The following is a 5,906-nucleotide window of genomic DNA, read 5'->3' on the forward strand; positions in this document are numbered from 1 at the left end:
CATCAAAGTCCAACGCCCTGCCCTGCACAAGACACCCCAAAAATCAGCATCATAGAATAGCTTGGTTTGGAGAGGACCCTCAAAATCATCTCGTTCCTCACCCTGTGCCTGGGAATGTTGTCCAAGTGCTCCTGGAGCTCTGGCAGCCTTGAGGCCGTCCTCATTCCATGGGGAGCCTGTTCAGTGCCCAACCACCCTCTAGGGAAAGAACCTTTCCCTGATACTCAGCCGGCCCTGCCTGGGCACAGCTCCGTTCCCTCAGGTCCTGTCCCTGGTCACGGAGCAGAGATGGGTGCTGCCCCTTGGGAGGAAGCTGCAGACCTGATGAGGGCTGACCTTGTCTCCTGGCTGAACAAACCAAGGGACCTCACATGGCACGTGAAAATCAGACAATCCAATCAGCATTCTGCTTTAGACAGGTGAACAGCTGGGATTAACCAAGAGACGTGTGAACAGTAGAAACTTACTGTAAATATAGCCCTTTTAGGGATAATTAACTCAGCTCCACTTGATATTGATCATGGTGTGATGTCCCATTCCTGGTCCTCCACACTGCACTGAGGGACCCCAGCACCTTCAAAAGCATTTCCCTGGGAACCTTACTGACTTCATTCCATGAGCGGCCTGAACTCTGCTCTCCTCAGGGCCAGGCTGGAAATTTTGCTGACACTTTTCCTCCTGTCATCAGAGATTTTAAACTTGATTGCTTTGTGGTCACTGTGGCCAAGATGGCCACCAATCACCACTTCCCTTACAAGACCCTCTCTAGTAGCAACAAATCATGGAGGGCACCTTTCCTGGTCAGCTCCCTTAGTACCTGTACCATGAAGTTGTTATCCAAGTGTTTTAGGAATTTTCTGGACTAGTTTGTGCCAGCTGTGTGGTGTTCCCTGTTAACATCTGGCAAGCTGAAGTCAGATAAGGACAAAGGTGATTGATTAACACATGTTCTTAGTGTCATGGTCCTGGCTGGGTGGCCCATTGTAGTCACCAGCTTTGTTTGTTTGTCTTACCCAAGGATTAGTTACCAGGAAGGGGATGATGAGGGTTGTAGCTGTGAAAACCTGACTGGTTTTTGGTTTTTATCTTTGTAAACTTCCTTCTGCAGCTAACCCTGCCAGCAGGGGACAGCATTGTGGGCAGCTTGAACTCAGAAATTAGGCTCTTGTATTCCAGACTTGCAAACCATCCTGTCTGCTGGGGGTTGAGGGATTTCACCAGTTCTTCAAATGAAAATATCACCTCCTTAATGCTCCTTGAAGTGGATTCAGAGCTTCCCTGTTTACTACAGCTCAGCTTTCTAGAGTCTCCACCCCTGTGGAGAATACCAAAAATCTGCTAGCTCTTTGCATATAAGCACTATGTTAATAATAGGTTGCCACATTCCAAATGTTGTACTGAGGTGTGGCCTTAAGAAAAATTTGTGGTTAGACTGCAATTAAACAACTCGGGGAATCGAAACTGATTTTCTCTTAAGTTTCCCGTTAGGAATTACCCTTCTTGTATTGCTGTTTTGTGACTCATGAGGGGTTTTTGTTGATGTCTGAGGAGTGGTAAGAATTGAAACTGGGGACACAATACAAAGCCATGAAGAAACTGTAAGTGTGTAGGCAGTGCTGGGATCACAGATGAAAGAAGCTGAGTGTGTCTTAAGGCCAAAAGAGGCCGAGTAAACAGAGATTACTCAGTTTGATTGCTTTGATTACAACAATCAAAGTTTGCAATAAGCACAGAACTCATTTCCCAAGTAGCAGTTCTTGAAAAACTGGTGTCAGATGAACACAATGCCAAACTCCTAAAACTTTTTAACTTCTTTGAGTGACCAGAAGTGCACTGGAGGAAGATGCATCAGAGGCAGGTAATGCTTGTGGCTCCCAGCCTGCCTGGGCTCCTGCTGCCCTGGCTCCATGCGAGCCACAAGGCTGGGCAGAGCTGCTGGGGCACAGGGCTGACGTGGTGCCTCATCCTGCAGGTTTGTACACCTGAGCAATGGGGAACATTTGGTTTAAGGGAGCCCACTTTCCCCTGCACGTGTGCTCCCCAGCAGTGCTCCTGTGATCCAATGCTGTCTCTCAGCTGAGGCACAAGGAACTTGGGCTGCAGCAGCTTTACTGCAAGCACCTTCTCTGTCTTCACTTACATGTCATCATGCCTCATGGTTCCCAGCCACAGAAAAACAGCTCTGCAAGGGTTTAGTCACACACATTTCAGCTAGTTCATGTGTAAATATGGGGCTCAAGCAGCTGAGGTTGTGGAGCAAACTGGTGCCAATTCACAGGTGGCTCTGCTGTGAACTTTTCAGTTCCTTGGTGGCATGTTTGTAGCTCTGCTTCATGGAGTCCACTGTGACAGTGTTCATAAGGGTCCAAGGATGAGGGGAGAGATGAGGATCTGACTCCATGTTTCAGAAGGCTTGATTTATTATTTTATTATATATATTATATTAAAACTATACAAAAAGAATAGAAGAAAGGATTTCATCAGAAGGCTGGCTAAGAATAGAAAAAGAAAGAATCAATAACAAAGGCTTGTGGCTTGGACAGAGAGTCTGAGCCAGCTGGCTGTGATTGGCCATTAATTAGAAACAACCACATGAGCCCAATCCCAGATGCACCTGTAGCATTCCACAGCAGCAGATAACCATTGGTTACATTTTGTTCCTGAGGCTTCTCAGCTTCTCAGGAGAAAAAATCCTAAGGAAAGGATTTTTCAGAAAATATCATGGCTACATCCACCAAGGGGAGTCAATCCAGTGGTGGATGCCCCAACCCTGGAAGTGTTTGAGACCAGGTTGGACAGGGCTTTGTGCAACCTGGTCTAGAGGAGGGCTCTCCTGCCCATGGCAGGGGCAGTTGGAACGAGGTAAAGTTTTAAGTTCCTTCCAATCCCAGCCATGAACACCAGGAAAGTGCTACAAGAAACATGTAAAGTGAAAAAATAAAGAGCCCTTACACAGGAACAATTCCTCTTCAGCCTGAATTTGACCATGTTCTTTGAGTTTTGCTTGCCATTGCAGGTGGATTCGTTGGCATAATTTTGGGTTTAGTGCCACGTTGCTTGAGCAGAGGTGACTGGGTTTCCTGTGTGTGCAGCAGCAGGCAGGGATGGGGAGGCACTCAGGTCACCTCTATTGCACACAAACAAGTCCAAAAATAACTTTTTCCTCCTTTCCCCTTTTTCATGTGTTTTGTTTCATTATGAAGGAATTTGTGCTATTCAGAACAACACCCTAGTGCAGTATTTTTTTCTTTTTCTTCCTTCTACCCAAGAGTGAAACTAGTAATCCCTGTCCTCTTGCTGTGTCATGTGTTCATCTCATGTTACAAAGTCAGCAGTTTTTTGATTGCATCCAAGACAGATGTCCTGTTCTTTCAGGATAATCCTCCCTTGCTGTTTTTTAGGCCACAAATGCAATGAACTACCTCTTAATTTATTTTTTTTTAATAAGCTCTCCAGATGTATTGGGCCTGTGGATAGGATGTATGTCCTTCAACTCCTTCCCCTCCCCACAAAGCTTCTTTAGGTAGAGCTATATATAGAGTGGTTTTTGACTCTTCTTGGAAGTGTGGAATGGACTGGTGATCAATTATTCCTTAAAAAGCCAAGCACCAGTGACATTTATGTGTCACTTGTGTAGAACAGAGGAAATGGAGAAAGATGGACATAATTTTGTATGGTTGCATTCCGTAATGATCTGGCCTGGTTTTGCCTCCTCATGTTGCTTCCAAGAATTAAGTTTCCTCTAAAAGGGTGGGACCCAGCCAGTTTCGTTTCAGTGCTGATGGATCAGCACTGAGATACCCAGAGGGGATGGAGACTCTCAGCCAAATGAAAATCAGACAGCAAAGTACATGTAATGTTTCCTAACTAAAGCCAAGAAGTAAGAAAGCAGGATGCTTGTTTACAAAGGAAATTACTGCAGCATGACAGTAGAATGTGAGCTTTTCCCGTCAGAAACAGAGACCTCAAGAAAAAAATTAAGGACTATTTATTACTAAGATGATGGGAGGTTTTTATAGTCATTTTTTTCTCCCCTCTACACATCTGAAAGGGAGAAGGAAGTGGGGAGGAGGACACAGCAACTCCAGATATGCATTGCATTGGCTTGTGGCTGGCTGCCAGGTCACTCAGCCACGCTCTCACCTCCCTTCCTCAGCAGAGTGGGGAGAAAATACCACAAAACAGCTTTGAGATTGAGACAGGGAGATCACTCACCAGCCACCATCACGGGCAAAAGACAGGAACTGAGGAAGATAATTTGATTTCCAATTAAAAATAGAGTAGGATAATGAGACACAAAACCAAAACTAAAACCACCTTCTCCCCACTCAGCCCTTTTGCCTAAGCTCAAGTTCATGCTTGATTGCCCTTTCTCCTCTCTCTGCAAGTGTTGCAGGGGGATGGGGAAGGAGGAGGGGTAATTTGTAATGCTCTGTCCCTGCTGCCCCTTCCACCTCATGTTCTGTCCCTGCTGCAACACGGGATCTCCCCACAGCTGAAGTTCCTGCCGGGATCCTGCTCCTGTGTGGGCTCTCCACGGGCCACAGCTTCCTCCAGGGCATGTCCAATTGCTCCAGCGTGGGGTTCTCCCTGGGCTGCAGGGTGGATCTGCCTCACCATGGCCTGCACCACGGGCTGCAGGGCAATCTCTGCTCTGGTGCCCGGAGCACCTCCTGCCCCTCCTTCCCTGGCCTTGGGGCTTGCAGGGCTGTGGCTTCTCCTCCCAGCTACAGCTGTGCCACAGTGCATTTGTCTTGGAGGCCTCTTGAGCCAGCTCTGCCCAACATAGGAACAGCTTCTGGTGTTGATGTACAGAGGCCACCACTGCCCTCCTTGTTCCCCAAATGTGGCCATGTAGACCCAGCACATGTAAGCATACTGCTGAGGGATAACGTGTAACTTTCCCCGTGGGAGCCCATGCAGCATGGCAGTGAGCACAATGTGAGAAACAACAGCACGTGCTGGGCATCACAGAACTGCTGCCTCACACAGGGAGCTTGGAGGTGTCCAGGGGCCTGGATCTCTGGGATGCCCCTGTCGGTGCTGGTGATGGCAGTGGAGTGACAGGCTTTCCCCAAGGAGTGCCTGGCACACCCTTAGTCCATGGGGCTGCTGGCAGCAGTGAGTGGGCTCCCCCAGAAGATGTGCTGGTGAGAGTATCTGGTCCATCGGGCACCGTGTGCAGCTGCACGTATGGCAGACACAGCTCTGAGAAGGCTGGCGGGGTGGATCAAGGCAGCAGAGAATTTGCCAGCCTTGCTCTGTGGGGTCTGTAATGGGGAGCCAAAGTTTTAGGCCCCTTCTGTGCCCTTCGTGGCACTCAGAGGCCTTGGGCCGCTGAGCTGTTTTCATGGATATTGAGAATTACATGAGAACAAAATACATAAAAACCAGCCCATGTCTCTGCCTGGGATGGCTGTGGTGTCCACTACCATGGCTGGGGGCAACAGGGCACCTGGCAGCTGTGGTGAGGCTGCTTCCATGGCCCATGATGTCTTGGGAATGAGATCCTGAACGAGTTCGGGTTCAGCAGTGCTGTTTGAAGGCAGCAGTGCCGAGGCATCGCTTCCTTTGGGAGCCCCACGAGGCAGCTGCCGTTTGCGGGGATGCCTGGGATTTGGGACGATGAGGGGCAGTGCAGGGTTCCAGGTGGTCCACGTGAATCCCCCAGAGCAGGGTCGCCGCGGCGAGCACGCATCGGCGGGCCCCAGGGGGGACCCTGCCGCCCTGTGGGGTGCGGCGGGCTCTGTGGGCCGGCGGAGGCTCCACCCGGGGCTGCAGCGGCTCCCGGGCCCCTCAGCTGGGCCGGCCGCCATGACCGGGCGCGACCAAGGGGCCGCGAGAGGCGGTGACGTCACCGCGCGCCGACCCCCGGGCCGGTGGCGCCTGCGCGGTGGCGGTGCGGG

The sequence above is a fragment of the Molothrus ater genome, chromosome 17, assembly GCF_012460135.2.
Source record: "Molothrus ater isolate BHLD 08-10-18 breed brown headed cowbird chromosome 17, BPBGC_Mater_1.1, whole genome shotgun sequence".
Classification (NCBI taxonomy): Eukaryota; Metazoa; Chordata; class Aves; order Passeriformes; family Icteridae; genus Molothrus; species Molothrus ater.